The sequence below is a fragment of the Orbicella franksi genome, chromosome 1 (genome assembly GCF_964199315.1).
Source record: "Orbicella franksi chromosome 1, jaOrbFran1.1, whole genome shotgun sequence".
Lineage (NCBI taxonomy): Eukaryota > Metazoa > Cnidaria > Anthozoa > Scleractinia > Merulinidae > Orbicella > Orbicella franksi.
The window spans coordinates 41,832,296-41,853,109 of NC_138145.1; the positions used below are offsets into that span (position 1 = coordinate 41,832,296).

Consider the following 20,814-nt stretch of genomic DNA (forward strand, 5'->3'; position numbering starts at 1 on the left):
TTAGTCGGGGTGGATGACGACGGGGGGAGGCGCTGGGGAAGGTTTGTTGCTTTTAACGAAGCCAGTGTATTCACAATGAGATTTTGGGTCGATGCTTTAGTTATTTGTTATCGAGAGTTTATCATCTTTTCCTGGGAAAAATAATGTTGCATTTAGAGAGAGCCAGTGACTTCACACTCTGAGTTTGCTCCAGTGTATTCTTTGTTATCAAGGTACAGTGGTCTTTCCTTGGGGGGAGTGGGGTAAGATGTTACATTTTATGGAGTCAATGATTTTCATAACCAGAGTTTTTGTCGGTGTTTCCTTTGTTGCTGGGGCGTTTACAACAGATGGGGGGAGACAGCAACTGAACATGCTATTCTCACTCGTTTTCGGGAGTAAATTTTTGGGTGGCATCTTTCTTGGTCACGACTGCATTGGTTTGGTTGCTAAATGAAAGCTGGTTCAAACATTGTCATAAGTGCATTTTCAGGTTTCAGGAGGTGACATCTGACTTCGTGATTCCCACAATCACAAAGTTGTTTTTCATAGGCAGCCTTCTTTCCGTTTACTTTTTCCCCTTTCGTCTTTGTTAATGACAAGTACTTGGCCCCTCCTACAATGTTGCATAATCTGCACCACAACTGAAACCCTTTGATTAACAGTTAGATTATGAGCTCGAGATTTCTATGAGGTAATAGTTGATGAGGCCGGAGGCCGAATCAACTATCACCTCATAGAAATCGAGAGCGATTTTAGTAGAATTCTAACTGAAATTTCCTTCAAGTGACGATTTCATTTACTTCTGGTCTTAGTATTAAACTTCATGCTTTAGAGAATTTGCGCGGACTGAAATAATTGTCAATTTGACATTTGCAGTTGCGTACACGCGCTTATCAATTTCTTTAACAAATTTCGAGCTTTTTTAATTCAAGAAACCGCAAATGCTCTCCTTTTAGTCTTCTCAGGAATTTTGTTTATTCATTTGTTTTAATTGTTCTTTCGAAACTTCGGAGAAACGAGGAGACATTGGTATTTTGTCGACCACACCAAGCCACTGCACACCAGTGGCTGATAGTGTGCAATGGCTCAGCCAATCAGATTACAACAATTGCGTTAGTATACTAGTAGAATTCTACTAACAGAGTACTATAGATTGCTTACGCAACCTCCGGGTTGAAAAAGTTGGGCTTTTCGACGCGCCTAACACCCCCACCCAAATGTTCGTGGAACACCCCCTTCGGCAGATGGTAAAACACCGTTACAACCAGCTGGGAACAGGTTGAAAAGTTTTGGCAGAGCTATGTAATTCTTCATTCTTGTAGCTCTCTCCAGGAAGTTAGCTATGAGAAGAACTCTCGCGTGTTTAGTCCTCGCGCGCTAACATAGTGGAGTTGTTTTACATGTGTTAAAATGCCTAATTGCTGACTTATTAACTACCCCTAAATTTCCGGCCAGAAGATAGGAACAGGGAGGCCCGATCCGGTTACAACAGTCTACAAGTAAAATATCAATCCCTGAAGGTATAAATGAAAGGACAATCGAACCTCCCGTAAGCGATCACCCAAAATTTCAAGGGTAGTTGATCGCTTACGGGAGGTGGTCGCCCGGTGGGAGAGGGGCACTTCCTTATATGGGCTATATAGGTATGTGCGGCCCCAAAGGGTAGGGTTTTTCGGCCGTTTTGGTTATAAATAGGGTATCGATTTTGGCCATTTTGGTTATAAATAGGGTATGGTTTTAGCACTCTAGTCTTGAATTGAGTGTGTTTCTTAGAAGAAGCTACTTAAAATTTTCATCATTATCAATAAGACCGTCAACAAAAGCCCTTCATAACTTATGTTTGGAGCAACTGTGTCAGCCGCAACGGTCATAAATAGGCTATCGAATTTTTGGTCAGGTCATAAATAGGGTAGCAAAAAACGCAGATTTTGGTCATAAATAGGGTAAGGGTTTTGGGAAGTGGGCCGCACACCCCCACCAAACTTTTTTGGAAATACCTCCCCCCCCCCCCCTGCGGGGTGGTCGCTTACGAGAATTTAGACCATACTGGGACAAAACTTCGCCTTATTAGCATCTGGTAACTGCGGAGACTTACCTCGTGTTTTAAATGTTTCATTCATGTGGAAAGTCATTTTCGAGAAAAAACACGATACTTCCCAGGGAGAAATTTCCCTCTCTTGCACTTCCCAGGAGTGCGATAATGTTGTTAACCCTTATTATCCAATTTTCCCTCTATTATCTGTCAAGTGGTCGCTTACGGGAGGTTGAACTCTTAACCCTTAAAGTGGTCGCGGTCACTTATGAGAGGTGGTCGTTAACAAAAGGTTCCAAATACATAGTGATTTAATTTGGAAAATTTTCGTATCTTAGAAAACTGGTCACTAAGGAGAGGTGGTCGCCACTGGAGGTTCCACTGTATATCAAGAATAATAGGGAGTTTACGAAACCACGACGGCGACGCCGAGGACAACGCCGATTAAAAACTGAATATATATTTTGCCTACGAATCTTGCGATACTCTAAAGTGATTTACTTTGTTTATCACTGTCAAAACTATCGCAAAACTAAATCCGGAACACAGGGATAAATTTGAAAGAAAAATTTAAAAAATCAGCCGTCGTGGTTCACGTTCTCCAGACAGCGGAAAATTTGGTCATTTCACGTTGTTGTCTTGCAGGGGCCGGGACGGCAAAGAAATGTACCACGAATTATAACGCACTTGCACAGCCATTGTACTGCTCATGAATTCTTTTGTTCAGTGACGTTGCCGTTGCCGTTGCCGTTGCCGTTGCCGTTGCCGTTGCCGTTGCCGTCGTGGTTTGTTAAACTCCCAATTAGGGAGTTTAAGAACACCACAACGGCAACGGCAACGGCAACGCGGCCGTCGTTAAACAAAAGGTTTAATGAGCAGAACAATAGCTGTGCACGTGCGTTATAATTCTTGGTACATTTCTTTGCCGTCCCCTACACAACAACAGGGACCTTACGCAAAACACGACGGCAACGGCAACGAGAACGTCACCAAACAAAAGGTTTAATGAGGAGAACAATGGCTGTGCACGTGCATTATAATTCTTGGTACATTTCTTTGCCGTCCTCTGCAAAACATAAACGTGAAAAAACCAAATTCTGCGTTGTCTGGAGAACGTGAACCACGACGGCTAATTTTTCGTATTTCTATTTGGAACTGAACGTATCTGTAACATATTCGGCAGGGGCAAGTTTTAATACCGACAAACACATTGAATAGATCTAAATAAATGAGAAATTCCAAAGTAAAATAGAAACACATTTTTTACTAGGCGTCGTCCTCGCCGTCGCCGTCGTATATGCGTAAGGTCCCTAACAACGTGAAATGACCAAAGTCTGCGTTGTCCGTAGAACGCGAACCACGACAGCTAATTTTTTTTATTTTTATTTCAAATGTTTCGCCATGACCTAGATTCAGTTTCGTGATAGTTTTGACACTGAGAAACAAAGGAAAATGACTTTAGAGTATCTCGAGATTCTTAGGTAAAATCAGGAGCCATAATTATGGCTCCTGGTAAAATATAAAATCATTTTTTTGACCCACGTTGTCCTCGGTGTCGCGTCCTGGTTTCGAGTAACGCGCGAGGTGAGTCCCAGCATTCCTTGCAAGAACTGTTCGTCCACGTTCCTGGACTGCGAAAGTTGAGTGAGGCCGAAAAGAGGCAGACTAAAAGGTTAATTTGTTCTTATTCACTGTGTATTTAGCACCTTTCGTTGGGGTGCTTTCATTGTTCGCATGGAGGACTTTCTGCTTGTCATAGTTTACCTGTTGTATATTCAGGTGACAAAGAAAATCGATGGGAGCTGGAGAGCTTAATGTTGGCGTGCGATTAAACTCGGATTGCAGGTATGCTTTTTGGACAAACAAAATATATTTGATCATGGAGATATTTTGCATGGAGATATTTTGTACGGAAATATTTGGCAGCCAAGAGATGGAATGAACTATCAAATGACATTAGAATAAAAGTAGGCATCAGTGAAATAGTAAACAGAATTAGATCGCTAAATTGCGGGGATTAGTTAATTTGTGACATTAGTTTTCATAGTATTACTGCGGCGGTAATATTGTAATAATAGTTTTGAATAGTTTTAATCAGTATTTAATTTGTGATTTTACCTGATGAATTGTAATATTAGCGTTGTTTAGTTGTTAGGTTCTCATTAGTTATTAGATGGAATACCTTTAAACTAGCTCTCAAGCTAAGCGTATATCCACGTTAAATGAAGCATTCATTCATTCATTCATTCGTCTATTTAAATTGTTAACTCTAGACGTATGCATTTCTTGCCTTCTTGATCGGTTCCACGCTGGCCTCGTTAACTTCGTTCTGAATGAAACATCATGTATGTTGCCAGTTTCCTCTCCCCCCCCCTCCGCCATATCTTCAGTGTTTTCATGTGTTCCCCCCCCCCGTACACGCGGTATCCTCAGTATGAGCGGTTTACATTATCAGGCCACTTATTAGCATATCCCTGAACGCTTCTAAGGGCAGATGTTTACAAGGAGAGAGGGTTACCCAAGTAAGCGGGTTACTCTAGCACTCACACATTTCCTCTTTTTTCCTTTGTCATGTTTACAAGGCAGCTTGGGTTACACGGGTAGGCGGATTACCCTATCTGCGTGCTAGGGTTACCCTGGCAGGCGGGTTAACTTTTTCCCTAGTAAACACTCCAGGTAGGGTTAACTACTTAGGCTAAATTTCTACTTGTTTCCAGACCCTTTGCAGTGTAACCGCACATTAAGTTGTCCCAAGTTGTAGGATTACTTTACCTGTGAAATTTTGCTTGTAAACTGGGGCTGTCTTTTGCCCTCCAGTTAGGGTTAACCCGCTTGCTAGGGTAACCCTCCCTCCTTGTAAACAGGTCGTAAGAACGAAGCACATAGAAAAAAAAGGAACCATTCAAATTCAATGAGATGTAAATGAGTGGCCTGGTATCTACAAATTATCAAGCGAATATGTATTTAACCCAGGCATAGTCAATCGATAAACCGATAATTGATAATAGTTGATAACAATCAATATCAATTGATATCAATTGCTGATAACAATCAATGAAAATCCATGAAGAAAAAAACTAAATTGTGAGTCGTGGACTGCCAATAGAAACTGACAATGATTGGTTCATCAATTGGTATCGATTATCATTGATTGTTATCGGAAATTATTTTTGTCCTTAACAAAGAAACTCATGTTGAGAAGCTGAGGCATTGCCCATTGGGAGCTTACGTTGTTTTGATATTTTGCAGTTTTTTATTTCATTGGGATATATTTTGATATTTTACATTTAATATTTTGTGATTCTCACAGAGTTGGAGATGGTCAGAAAGCTTTCTTTGATACTGTAGTAGAGTACAGTACTTGCAAATACTTGGGGAATTATTTGGATGGCAAACACAATAGACATACAACATGGTAATTAAGCTTGATAGAAAAAAAAAGTTATGTCAAGTTACTTTAAAATAGATGGTGATCTTAATTCAGCAGTTTCTACCTATACACTTTTACAGCAACCCCACTGATAAGAACCTAACTTAAAATGTTAGCCTTAATAGGTTCTTATGTGGAGGGGGCTTAAAATGAAAATTTTAGCCTAACAGGTTCTTAAAACCCAGGTTCTTATACATGGGCTATTACTGTAGCAGCATAAAACCCTCCAGTCTCATTGTAGCGTCAGTATAAAGATAAAGCAAAATAAACAACAGAGTCGGACAGTGCCCTAGTGATTTAAATTATGTGCATTAGGAAACAAATGTGAGAATAGATCTTGGAGTAGGCGAAAGGGAAAATATAATCTAGTAGCATGATGAAGATGAACGTCTCAAATTTTCCTGGTATTATTTTACACAATTATAACAATTCACATTATCAATTGTTATTGATTTTTGCCAGCGATAAAGACATTTTTCTGTGAGTTATCAATTGTTATTGATTGATTATGCCGGGCTTAAACAGTCAGTGTAAAATGTAGACTGCAGGCCAGGGGTAAATACAGACTGAGGGTAAAAATGTAGACTGCAGACTAGAGACTTTTAAAGTAAATATCATATTTCCATTATCAACAAAGGTTTTCAGGCTTATTGGAGTTGCCTATGAATAAGCTCACATTGGGAAGGTGAGCCTGGTTGCGGGCTATGATTTTAATGGTAGTGAAAGTCTCACTCCAGTTAGCCTGAATGTCAGTCTGGTTAGTCTGTTAGCCTACATGACACTTCGCTTATGGCATGTTCCAAAACGTGAAATGGGGAAATAATAATTTTGCTCCACTGAAATCTGCATATGTTGACTTGTTCTGTTTGTGTGATTGTTATTTCACCATTTTGCCACTTTTGCCTAGGATTGGAAGTGATCCCTAGATTGTACTGTAAATGATCCCCAAACCGGGAATGGTCATCTCCCAGTAAGAGATCTACATGAGGGCTCAGGAATTTGGACCATGGATTTAAGATTTATATAATCAATCCTTTTTCATTACTGACAGTGAAATTCAGAAAACCGTGAACACTTTGATTTGATTCTGGACGCAAGCAAAATGTATAGTATTAACAATTTGGATGCAAATTTCTCAAGTTTAAAAGTGATATCCAACGTTGGGAAATCCTGTGTTTGAATTTTGTGGTTTAGCTGCATCCTTCCCTGAATGACTTATTGGGTCCAGGCCTGAGATGTACGCTAACACAGGATGTTCACTTTATCATCAAATTTGGAGACAAAAGAGAATTCCCAAGAGGATTGACTACATTATCACATAGCCTTTGGCACAGAGGAGATTATTGACAGTAAAAAATATTTGCAAGAGCGGAAGCGACAACTCTACTCATACGGCATGCAAAGAAATCTATCTAAAGAACACTGTGGTAACTCACACAAAGAAATCTGGTCTTGTGCACTTTGAAACCCCTGTCTATCTAGGACATGAGTATATATATAGAAGTAATAAAGTGCATTATCATTTGTCTCACAATGTAGTCACTTGAGATGTTGATTTGTACAGGCCCACAAATGATCCCTGGATGGCAAATGATCCCCAGATTGGACAACTAATGATCCCAGGACTGGAACTGATTTCACCGAAAAAAGTCAGGAATGGCTTGGACTCCATGAATAGTCTATGGATGGATATATTTTTTAAAATTATTCTAGGTGAAGAAAATATACAAGTACCTCAGGCATAAAAGCAGCAATAAAAAAACAGTAAATATACTGCACAAAATACCAAATTGACATGTGCCGACTGAATAAATTTTTCGTTTAGGAAACGTATCGCAAAAATAATCATGAATCTTTGAAGCTGACTCAGCTATATAACTAACCACTGAGAAAATTTACTTGTACATTTCTTATACCTGCATCCTTAATAGACACGGGCTTTCATGAAAGTGCACAAGACTTCTGCATGTGAGTTACCACAGTGTTCTTTAGATAGATTTATTTGCATGCCGTATGAGTAAAGCTGTTGCTTTTGCTCATGCAATTTTCTTTTTACTGTCAAAATTTCCTCTGTGCCGAAAGCTATGGGAAAATGTAGTCAATTCACTCTGGAATTCTTAGTTGTCTCAAAATTTGAGGATGTATAGTGAACATAGCATACATCTCAGGCCCAGACCCAATAGAGTTATTCAGGGAAGTAACTAGTGTGAGGAGAGAATTTGCCAATATTCAAAGCCGTAAGAAAGCCAACAGTTAGAGTAACAATGGTAACTACCTGTATCTGTATTGTAGCGCAATGCCTTGTAATGAGAACTACCTGAAGTTGTAAGTAGTTACATGTAATATTTACAAGCATAATAACTGACTTGCCTATGATGATGGAATACATGTAGCCTAGAATAACAATGAGCTCATTGACAGCCTGTAGGGGTCAAGTATTTCTAAGCGAAATATGAGATCATTTGTTTAGAGTCTAACATAAATACAGGTGTTTTTTGACTTGCTTCTCGGTTACGCCCCCAGTGGTGGGACACCAGACACCATTATCCCATATCGGGTTGTATTCTTTGGACTAAATGCTACCGTTGGACCTGAGTTCTGAGTACTGTTGATGTCTTTGAAGATGGCATTCCTGTTACAGATCCCAGCATCCCCACAGCAAGAGAGTTTCCCTAGGTTTTTACAGAAGTGCTCTCCCTGGCCAAAACCCTGTTATCACACTAGCCAAACTACAAACTTCAACTGGCACAGGATTTTGTGACATTGGATGTCATTTTTAAAGTTGTGAAATTTGCATTCAAATCATTAATACTGTACATTTAGCTTGCATTATCAAAACATTATATTATTACTGTGAAACTAAGAAATATGTGAAAAACAAATATTTATGGAATATTATTGTGTAGCAACTAGGAGAAAGCCAATTGACTATGAGAAAATTAAACCACAAACAGCAGCGGTAATAAGTTGTGGTTTTGTGTGTCCTGAACTTTGTTGCAGTTGGTTTAGTAGACAATTAACCTTTCAGAATCAAATCAAAGTGTTCACAGCTTTCTGAGTTTCACAGTAATAAAAAGTATTGATGAATATAATTTTAATCCACTGTCTAAATTCCTGAGTCCATACATTTTCCTTTTATATAACGAGGCAACTATTTCCGGTCCGGGAATCATTTACGGTGCAATCTGGGGATCATTTCTGGTCCTGGGATCATTTGCAGTACAATTTTGGAATCATTAATTTTGTGGGCCTGTACAGATCACGATGTTTCAACTGCTTACTTCTAGTCTTCTTCAGGTGGTGAGGCCCCCTGATTTCACGGCACCATTTATATCACAAAGATCGGCTGTGATTGGTGCATGAAGAACAAAACTGTTTTAAATAAAGCAACATTTAATCATGAAACAACGCTTTTACAAATTGTTTGGAAAACAATATGGTCTATTGTACATCTTGAACCACTTAACTCTGAGCCAATCAGAACTCATTCGAGTGTTCTTCATTAGTTAGATGTATGACACGTGTGAGCGCTGCATTTGCTCTTTGAAAGCAAAACCAACTCGCTTTTGACTGTACTTTTCAATGTTATAGTTTTAAAAAGAACATTGCTCTGGATCTTGATCATGACTAATAAATATTCATGACAAAATTAGGACTAGAGAAAAAGTCAGGATAATTGAGAAATCCGGATAATCAAGGTACACATAATCAAAGTTCAACTGTACATGTATGTTGAACCACAGACATAAAAGAAAAAACTTTAAAGAGCTATAAAACTGATTTTTGATCATACACACTGGAAAAACTTTTGGTTACATTTTAGAGGTTTAAAGTATTTGAAAGCGATTGCATTCAGATAAACGAAGTTTGGGTGGTGTATCCAATTTGCATAATATTTTAATTGGGTCAAGTTACGACTGAAAGTTAATTCCACAACACTTGCAGATAACAAATGACGAGTAACAACATGAAACCTCAGATTTTAGTACTTTTCAGATGAACGTAATTCAGACTAAATGGGGCTTCAGAATCTTTCACAACACCGCTGCTAAATGCGAAGATTAACACGTAGCCTGAATAGTAGCACTGATGCGGCTTGTTTACAATTCAATGTGACATTTGAGATGATGCATTGCGAGTGATAAAGTTATTTCCCCGAAATGGAATTAAAACAAAACGGATAACAAAGCTTGTTTGCCTAGCATTGTGTGGTAGTATAATAAAAAAAAAACTTGTTCCATATTCAGCCACAAATTTCCAGTTGAAATATTTTTCATTTAGTAGAAAGCCCTGTGAGAGTGTCCGACCGGGCTAAGCTTTTACCTGTCAAAACCTCAAATTTACTGGACAATTGTCCAATGACTGACTATTATTTGCAGGCTTGACAGATTGTCTTGCAACTAGAGTGAAAATAGCATTATTTTAGCTTATAACCCATCTTTCCCCCTACATTGTTATGAACTGCAGAATATGCATCCCCTGGGCTTTCAAATAGCATATTAAATTCAAACATCTGTGGAAATATACTGTCCAGAGGAACAAAAATTAGTTGTTTAGCTGGGACAGTTGGTGAATTGCAAAGATCATGCTGCAGCCATACAGGTCCAGAAACACAGCATGTGTTACAGGTCATTTAAAATATTGTGGCCTCAATATGATTTCATGTGGTCAAATCTCCTTTCTTTGTCATTTAAAAAAATATTACGGGTACATTAAGGTTATTAAAATCCCTCTATCACAGGACACTGTCCCTTAATAATAACCAAAAAATGGCCATCAGTAATTCTTTCATTAACACACACCTGTATAAATAAATTTTAAATTGCAACACATTTCACAAAGTTGATGCAAGAACTTGACAGAGAAATAAACATAACCAAAGAAATAAAAAAGTGCTGACATATTACTTTGAATGGCTGAAGCTCTGTCATATTGTATTTAATTTATCGTCACTGTATGTTTATTTTCCATCAGTGATCACACGTGATACACCTACATCTGCCTGTCACTAAAGAACTTGAATGACATTGAGTCATTTTGGTGTTTACAAGCATATTCCTCTACCTTTAGTTGGCTTGTAAATACATTTCTCTCTCATTCCGAATGAATTTTAATATTTTATTTACCTATTTCATTTCAGATTCTACCCTCAGATGGAAAATACTTTTCTGGTGCTGTGAAGTTTGACCGAAAAAGGTCATGATATCATTTGCTCAGGTGTGAAAATAAATTAAATATATACTTCTACAGTGTTTGACATCTGCTCAGTTCTGTTCCCAGCCACCTGCCAAGGAGCCATTTCAATCTTGGCTACTTGTAGCTTGGAGCATGAAGCCCAACCTTCCCAGACTTTTGCTTGCCTCACTCTTGAGGCTTGGGCATTAAATGCCTCTTAAAACAGGGGCCCATGAACCAAAACTGGCATTATAAGGTGTATGTATTTCCAAATAAGTCGTTGCTTCGAGCTTATAGCACTCTTTGTCAACAATAAAAGTAAGCTTATGTGTATTAATAAGTACTCTGTCTTTAAGACTAACCCGTAACGTGTTTAGTAATATACATGAAAAAATTACTCGATTCTGATTGGCTGAGAGCAGTGCAGTTCAAGTGTAACACCAGTGCAAAAAGTGTAACGTCAGTGCAAAAAGTGTAACACCAGTGCAAATTACACATCGTAATTCTAGATTATGATATGCTGAAAGAAAATAGGAAATTTTCTAAGCCAATGATATCACATAAAATGATGACGAAAATTTCGTGCAGAAACTTTGAAAAAAGTTTTATCGAATGAGAAAAAATGGCTTCAAGAAAGATCTTCTGGCATTTCCTCCGAGCAAAGTTTTTTCATGTTTATATTATTATTAAGTAATCATATGGTTTTTCTCGTTCAATTTGGAATTAATTAGCACTTGTGAGTTTTTGAAAAAGCTCACTCGAGCAAATTAATTCGAAATTGAACTCGAAACCGTATGATTACCTATACGATCATACACATTAAATTTGTTCAGCATCTCCAGATGATTTCTGGTGTACGTGTGAGATCTTGTGTACGTGTGAGATCTTGTCCGTTGAGCGGTCATTATTTCTAGCCCTGCTGCTTTATTCAAGTGTAAATTAATGAAGTTTTATAACACAGATGATTTCTGCTCTCTCAGCTGTTTGTTTGTTTGGTTTGGTGGTGTTTGGACCTGCATTTGTTTGCATTCATTTCTCTGCTGTTCATTTAGTTTGGTTGTTTGGGCAGGGGGCGTCTATTAATTGCGTGCAGGCATCTGTTTGTGCTTCCAGCGATCTGTTTGTTTGGTTGGGTTGTGTTCAGGTGTTTGTTTGCTTTGCACTTTTGACTGTTTAAGGGCAGTCTCTCTAAAAGCGGTCTGGTCAATCTGGCTTGAAAAAAAGATTTTGCTCATTTCTTGTTTAAACATTTCTTGTTTCGCTCATTCGTGTTTAAACCTAGGAGTATCAGAAGTTCATATAGTGTGATCCTCCACGTGAGGGTTACATGTATGTTCATCTTTCCAATCTAAATATTGTATGAACTGATTGAAGTTTCAATTTTTTAAAAATTTTATCTGCATTCCAGATGCTTATAAAAGAACAGTTGCTCAGAAGTGCAATTGTGATATGTCTGTTACTTCTGTTAAGACGTCACTCAATTTAGACCAGTCGACATTTGACCCTACCCCGTTAATGTGGTCAACCTGCTGTTAATACGGCCAAATTTTCATGGTCTGTTGGTGACCATATTAACAGGGTTCCACTGCAGGTTGCTGGTATCCATTTATAATCCTTGGTGAAGTAAGTTACTGTAAGTAAAGTGCTATATCCAAGATCATAACTCAAGGACTTTGGTAGGCTTCTTAACATCCGTATTGTACATAATTTTTAGAGGGCCACTGGTTTGTTAGTATTTTTATACTATTTTAGTGCTACCCTCTTTAAATAAAGTCTTTACTTACTTACTTACTTACTTACTTACTTAATAATCTGGGGACCATTACTAATCACTTATTATTATTTTTTAGTTTATTTATTTCATGCACAACAAATTACAACACACTACTTAAACTGTACTACTTATAAAGTAATACTTATACTATTAGCAATACGGTACTAAAACAACTTAGAGAAATACGAAACTACTTACATTGTACAATACGATATTACTAACAAAACAATACTTATGCTACTACATGTATGAACACAATAAAGTTAAAAGATTTTAACAGTGCTATAATTAACAGTCGGTCATTAGACCTTGTACCACCAAATTTTGAAAGTTTTCTGACTATTATATTTAGTTAAATGGAATTTAACATACTTAACGACTAAGAGCTAGTCTGGTCAGTAGTGTTTTTATAGGCGGTTGTTGGTGTCTTGGCTGTCTGTTAGTGTTTGTTTAGCGTTTGATGTGTTCTGTAGCGTTTGTAGTTCAATGAAATTTTACATAGTTTATGACCGGGAGCTAGTCTGGTCAGTAGCGTTTTCTGTAGGCGTTTGATAATGTCTTGACCATCTGTTAGCATTTGTTAAGCGTTTGGTGCGTTCTGTAGCGTTTGCAGTAGTCATATGGTCGTTAGAGCCCTGGGGCTGACATTGTGGATTGAATTATAGTTTAGCGGTTCTCAGCAATCTCTCCCTATCCCCCTTCCCCCCTCTTTTCAGCATTTTTTTTTTTTCACTGAGCCATCTGGCGTGAGTGTGATGGGTGCCTGTAGGGGGCTTGGTGGTGGCAGGGGGGGGGGGGGGGGCTTGTGGCTTGGTTGGGGGTTGGGCAGGCCAGTCAGGTGTTCTAGCGCCTTGGGGATGTGACTGCGGTTGCAGCCTCTGGGCTTTGTAGGCACCTTCCCTCCACTAGTGACTTGGGCGTTAATTTACGTTATGATCGGATATGATGACAGAGCTCCAAAATGACTTGGCTTTTAGTTATGAAGATTTTGTTTGCAGACCATGTTTGCTTTAAAACATGTTTTGCTTTCAATAGTAGCTTCTCCAGACTTTGGAAATAACCCCATAATGCATTGCAAAGCACACTTGTTATCTCATGTATGAGCCCTACAGATTGAGTCATTGTGTATACAAATTATATAATAATTGCTTTGACGAAATTGCGATGTAATAAAAATTGTTTCCAGCACTGTGCAGTGCTAAGGTTTACAAAAAGAGCCATTCACAATCAGTTGTGAAAGAGAAAGCCAAGTAATTAACCATGTAGATGTTTTTTTTTCCGTCAGTTTTGCATGACTTTTCCTAAAATGATTGTGAGAATTCTTTAAGTTATTGGCAGATATTAAGTTTTTAACAATCCTATGCATGACTTGTTTGAAAGGTGCTGTAATGATGTTATGATGTCATAGGCCCTTCAGGCTTGCACAGTAGAATGAGATGTATCCCAGATGTAGTTGTTGTTGTATTACGGCTAGCAATGGCGGGCTTTTATGAGCTTCATTAAAACCGTTGTGTTAGCATCGTTTAGTCTCGTTTAGACTACGCTACAGGTACAGTGTAACCTTGATTTGACGAAGGGCCAAGGGACTGGCAAGATATGTTCGCTAAAATGAGGTTTTGTTCTTTTCCATATATTGTACTATTACGAGGGCCAGGAAAACTGCTCGTTATAACAAAGACTGTTAAATAGAGGTTTGTTAAATCAAGGTTCCACTGTATCTGGGATAAAAGAGTTAAAGAAAATTAAAAGCAGCATGTCTCATTCCTGCCATTATTAAACTGGAGAATCTGTGTACAAAGAGGAGAAACAGTCAGCAAAACAGACTGTGTACGAATGTGCACATCCCACCAATGCCTGCATGCAAATTTTTCATTGAGATTGGTTTCTTTTTGTTAGAATGTAAGAGAACCAAGAATCCATGCTAAGTCACTGTTAGATATATACATGTACATGTATATCTGAGTGAATTCGCAAAAACATGCCTGCTAGGTTTTAAGCCAGCGACTTTAAACCCAGGGGGGCTCCGTCATGCATGAGGGGCCAATCTCCTAGCCAGGGGGGTGGTCAGAAGACTTCTGGCCGCCGGGACTGTCTTTGAGTCAATGCGGTCATGTTTTTGCGAATTCGGTTAGATCTTGAGGGCAAAAGGCACCTGGAAGGGATCCAAAAGGACAACTTGCCCCTGGCACTGCATGTTTAGGACAAGGTTGAGACAATTTGGCTTGCTGGGGCCTTTTTGGCCTTGATATCTGAGCGAATTCACAAAAACATGCCCGCTAGGTTTTCGCCTGGATTCGGACCAAGGCTAAGCCAGCGACTTTAAACCCAGGCTGGGGGAGGCTTCGTCAACGCCAGGCTGGGCACATGGCCCAATGACTGGCCTATCTCCTGGTGGCTCGCTGGCAGCCAGCTGTCAAAAGCAGGGGGAAGGGGAGGGTGTCTTGTACTGACACCCCCAACTAGCTAGACCTTGAGTTTTCAGTGTTAAATAAGCTTGATATTGACTGTTTTTCTGGGTATTTTACTCAGTTGTTTGACCTTGTTTGAGGCTTCTGTGTTGACATGGCACCCTGCTGGAGTGGTACATGCCATGTGCATGCGTGAGGAGCCAATCTCTTAGCCAGGAGGGTGGTCAGAGGACTTCTGGCTGCTGGGACTGTCTTTGAGTCAATGCGGGCATGTTTTCGCGAATTCGGTTAGATATACATGACATTGTATGGCTTGCAGAGCAAAATTGTGTAATTGTGTACTCCTCTGCTCTTTATGTTGAAGAAGACTATGGCTGTCTCTGTTTTTTCTTTTTAAGTTGCCAGATACAGCTGTATCAAAATGACAAACCTTAGCAGTGCAAGAATAGTTTGGCTGGACTAATGGAATTTACATGCTCCCTTTGGCCCATTGACTCTCTTGCCGCCCATAACGGGCCGTGACGTGTATCATCACCTTTGACCAAACTTTGCATCATCTATACTCAAGTTCTGCATGCCAGGAGGAAAAGATCTTTCAAATGATACCCAGATCAGAGTGATTGGCTCAATAGAGCCCGAGATATGCACCAAAATGTTCAGAAATTTGAGTGAGAAACTCGCGGCAAAATTTCCTGCGACTACACTTAGCTACTCCAAAATCTAGCTACTTAGCTACTCCAAAATTTCTCAGAAATTTTTGAACTGGAAGCAAGCCCAGTAGAAGGTCAATCACTGCAACAAAGAAGATAAGAAAAGGAGAAAAAGGAAAGGTAACAAAAAAAAAATTAAAAAAGCATAAAGACGTAGGTCACTTTCTCGCCCCAAAACAAAATCTCAAAAGTTTGATTTCTGTGCATGCCTGAGCAAAAATGTTGTAAAAACGTGATGCCAGTGGAAAGAAAGGCATGCTGTCATTTTGCAAATGCTTTTTTGAGTAGATTGGAGCTAATTTGGGCCATATCCAGGCTGAAAATCTCCAGAATGTCCAGAAAATGCATTTTTGGCTAAAAGCTGTGAGAGTCAGCGGGTTAAGTTTATTGACATCAGTGTGAACCCTATTCGATGTCATTCAGTTCAGAAAACATTGAGGAGACATTGCCTTCATCTACAAATTCTCTATGTTATATTGGCATTTCACTAGGGGAGTTAGTATTTTGAGCTTAATGGAAACTAAATACATATAAATTACAAGGAGACCTAAATTTTGTTTTCCAGATGAGATGTAAACAGGGAGTCAAGTGGATCGGAAACTTGGCAATCAGGATTTACGTGCAGCAGTTATCCAGGTAAACTAATAAAAGTGATTTACAATTATCGTAAACACCAACAGATAAGCCGCACCTTTTTACTCAAAATTTTCCTTAAAAATCGCGGATGTGGCTTATCTGCGAGAACATCTGGACAACATGCCATAAATTTGCACAAATTCATACTTTCCATCAAGAATTTATAAGCCAGTAAAGCAAACTAATAAGAACTTCAGTAAACAAATAATATCAGAGTTGGCTCCTAAAAGAGCCATTTTTGTTCATAATTACAAGCTTACATTATTTTCTTGCTGCTAAACTGCATTAAACCTTCAGTAAAAAATCTTTTAGCCAGTTTAAGGTCGCCATTCTAGCTCAGTCTAATGAAGCTAAACGTCACTTGTAGTGTTTCAGCCAGAAAATTTTACTTGAGGGCCAAAGTGGCCCCTAAAGATCTTTTTTAGGAGCCAATAAATTGAAAGCTACAGAAGGAAAAAATGCATCAGGGTACCAAGGAAAATAAAGCAGTTTATTAGGATCTATGATAAAATTTAGTAAGTGCTTTTTGAAGTGTTTCTACTGAGTAAAGTTTCTTTTGAATCAGATACTAGTATGAAGGATCCGTGCATTACAAGAGAACAATCTTTAGGCAAACATGACGTACTTAATGATCAAGGGTTTGCAATGCATTATAGGGCGATTTCAAACACGGTCAGTTTTCTGTTATGAGAGAATCAATACAGCAAAGTGAAAGGACGGATTGACTTCTTTTCTTATGTTGAATGTTTCAGAAGCAACTATCTTTCAATATTACTTTCTAGAAGGACATAATGTGGGACAAAATAACCGTTATTGATCGTCAACGCAGAGAAATGCAGTCGCCATTATGCCGTATCATGGCGACTAAACGAGAAATTTTGGTCGCCAAGGACGAAATGTCAGTTGCATTGGCGACGGTATCGATCATAATTTCGAGCCCTGGGATGGCTTTAAAATGTTATGCCTGTAGTCTTGTAAAAGGAAAGGGCTAAATTGGCCCTTTTTTCGTTTTTCTGGGGGCCATCTCTGATTGTAACGCGGGATTCCCGCAATGGCGCGCTCTGGCGGAAACACTGCGCTTGGTAGGGCATCTCCATTCCACCACAAAGCTGTTTACATGTCAACAAAGAAAGCTTCGAGAGTTACTTGTGTCCAATACTCCATCTCCTGGTGAAATGCCTGGCTACTAAGCTATGAACGAATGCGTTCGCACTCTTCTTGTTGTATGTAAAATTCTACTGAAAAACTGACAGGAATGAAAAATCACTGGTTTAAAAACAAAAATACCATAGAAATATCAAACATATGTCAAAGTTGGTAGACATCATGTCCATACTATTGCAACACTAAAATTATAGGTAAGGGTTTCAGTTTGAAGTATTCCCTGGTTTCAATGTTTGTGAGTTTATGCCGGTTTACTTCAAGAAATTAAGAAATGTACATGTAAATAACTTTCTCAAGCTCCACTTGTGAAGTATTTTGATTTCTTTGCAAAAACTTTTTTTTCCCGAAATTTGAGTTCCCAAACTTGGGGTGCGGCTTATCTGCGAGTGCGGCTTATCCACCAGTGTTTACAGTATATTACTCTTGATTAATCAAGTTAATACTGCTTTGTAGCATTCTTATTGTAAAAGTTATGCCATTTTTCAGGGGGGGGGGGGGGTTTCATGACCTGCAAAAATCTTCACTCAAAATCATTATTCCACTCACGCATTTTTTTCAGCAAAATTTTCACTACTCAAAATTACAATTTTTTTTTACATTTGAATTAAAATATATCTTTCATTTAGAGGCAAGAAAGATGTCCAACCTTGAAATTCTTTCTCATAAGTGCTAATTTACAAATTGTCTTCTCTTTTCCACTGCAGCCTTTTTCACCTGGGGTAACCTTGAAATTGCACTGAATTTCTCTTTTGCACTCCATTTTTAATTTACAATGATAAACTAGAAACTGGGCTTTAATTCATTTAAATGATTAACTAATTGACTGGCTAATTGAGAGGTTGATTGGCTGGTTGATGGACTGGCAGAAAGACTGATTAGCACTTTTTTAAGTACACTTGTGAAGTGCATCAACTTGTTTTCTATGTGCTTCTCTTGTGTTCTTTGAAGTTCCCATGACATGCTTACTTGTATATATGTATAACTCAACAATACACTTAGGTATGTTACAGTGCATTTATTGAAACCGGGGCCACCCAGACAGTGAAAACCAATCAGATGGCAGAACTGAAACATGGTGATTGATTGGCAAACAAACTGGCTAACAGGTTAACTCAGTGATAAACTGATATGTAGACTATATGGCATAGTGACCGGTTGAACTTCTATGGCGATGAAATAAGTAGCAATGAGTGCCTCCCTTGGACACTTTGTTAAGCAAATGTAAAGAGCAAACAAGGTGATTGAGTGACTACATGTAACTGACTGACTGAAAACTGGCAACTGAATATACTAACAGATAACATGATTTGCAGAATTGCAGACACAGACAGACAGACAGACAGACAGACAAACAGACAGGCAGGCAGGCAGGCAGACTGACTAACTGACCTCTTAGTTGACTGATTCACAGACTATTTGAGATTTTGTTAACAAGACATCAACATTGTGTTGACTAAATTTCCTCTTAGTTAACTGAGGGCCGTACAGGGGTATTCTTGTGATGATTTTATTTTCCATGAAATGTGAATTTAGTAAATTATTCTTCATGATCTGTGACTTGAAGGTTTTGCATGACCTGTGAAGAACTTAAATTATCAACCGATATTCGTGATTTCATTAATCTATTCTATGTGATTTTGAGATAAAAGTCCTCCAGAAGATTTTTTAAGACTGAAAACATCAATGTGACCTCTGTATAATTATTGTTACGTTTTGTGAGGCATCTTCAACTACCAAGTAACAGAGAGCTTTCCTTGATGTCCTTCACTTGATTTTCAAAAATGTCATATGACCTACAGTAGTAACACTCTTTAGAGCATAAGAGCAGGTTATTAAAAAGAGTACCTTGCTTGTTTATTTTCTTGATTCGGGAAAATGAAATTTCGATATCAGTGATCTGTAATTCACTATTTTTTCTATTTGTGAACCGTCCTGTACGACCCTCTTAACTGCAATGTTAAGTACATGGTAATAATTATAAAAACTGCTATAAATTATTTCTTTGCCTGACAAATACGCTTTCTTCCTTTTCCAGATCAGATGCCAACAAGGGGAAAGTGGACTAAATCTTCAAGCAGTTATCTTTAGAAGGGCTGCATGTTCTATTTTGCAGTCCAACTCTTGGGTGAACCGGGTAAACAAAACTCTTGAATGAGCTAAGTTCCGCACTGATTATTTGACTTCAGACATGCAGTTTGTGCCTTGATTATTTACACAATGAGTAAGAAAAGCTATTACATCAGATTATTTTAAACCAATTGTCCTTGAAATTGTTAAATTTATCTTCTGCAGCCAAAAGTGATGTTCAAAAGTAGGATGTTTTTTTCAGAATAAGATTGCATTTTCACCTTCAAAGAAAATTTTTGAATTGGCGATTGTATAACTTAGTGAGTAATTGAGCTGCAGTACCAATTGACTGGCTGATTGACATTGTTAAAGTAGCTGTGGTTTGCCCTGTTTGTTTTATACATTGACAATGAGAGAGAATTCCAGGTAAAAGTAGGAGAAATACAGTATCCAATCTATGTACAATAACTCAAACATAAAAGGACTGACTGATGGACAGATGGACTGACTGACTGACTGACTGACCCATTGCATGACTGACTGTCTGACAAAGTGACTAATGGATTAAGACAGACTGACTGCTGACTGACTGATGGACTGACTGACCAATTGATTGATTTATGACTGACCACCTGATTGGCTCATTACTGACTGACTGACTGATGGACTCATGACTAACTGACTCACTAATTGACTCAGGACTGACTGATTGACTCTTTACTGACTGACTGACTGACTGACGGACTGACTGACTGAATGAATGATTGACTCATAACTGACTGACTGACTTTTCAGGACTGCGACTGACTCACTGATGGACTGCTAGGGGACTGACTGGTTGACTGCGGACAGACTGCTGACTGACGGACTAACTGAATCTCTAACTGTGGTTGACTTATTCATGACTGTCTGAATGACTGATTGAATGGTGGACTGTTAACTGACTGACTGACTGACTGACTGATTGACAGCCAAGAGACTGTTGACTGACTGCCTGACTCACTCGCTTACCAATGGGCTGTGATTGGCTGATTGACGGACCAAGCGTTTAAACTGATTGGGACATGATGTATTGGCGTTGATCTGTTGAACTTCCGTATCATACATACGACATTTTGAAAAAATAATAAAAGGAAAAAATATTAAAAAGTCACTGAAGATAATCTTGGTACAGCACATTGCATGTCTGAAGTATTGAACACAGTCAAACCTCTCTTAAGGACCACCTTGTGTAAAGTGACCCCCGGGAAGTGACCATCTTGAGTCTGAAATGTGACTACCTTGTAAAAGTCCTAAATTGTCTCGTGCAGCTAAATTATTAGACGAGAAATTTATCTGTGATTTATTTCTATTTACTGTAAACCTTGATGGGTACGTTTCCCAAAGCATTTCCTCTCTTCTCCGCCAATATACCTTCAGATGTCATTAAAATCTTA

General features: G+C 38.6%; 1 long non-coding RNA gene across 2 annotated transcripts in view; it reads left to right on the plus strand.

The window, feature by feature from the left end:
- The first annotated feature begins 5,201 nt into the window (after positions 1 to 5,201).
- The window catches only part of LOC145482393 (uncharacterized), a 145,719-nt gene continuing 130,106 nt past the window's right edge, over positions 5,202 to 20,814 (plus strand). The window contains exons 1-4 of one of the 2 annotated variants that reach the window (XR_014048770.1): positions 5,202 to 5,429; positions 10,585 to 10,661; positions 16,077 to 16,147; positions 19,347 to 19,499. This is a non-coding gene — a long non-coding RNA (uncharacterized LOC145482393). Of the gene's footprint in view, positions 5,430 to 10,584; positions 10,662 to 16,076; positions 16,148 to 19,346; positions 19,500 to 20,814 lie in introns of those variants that run through there. The other variant, XR_014048769.1, reaches the window with a different exon arrangement.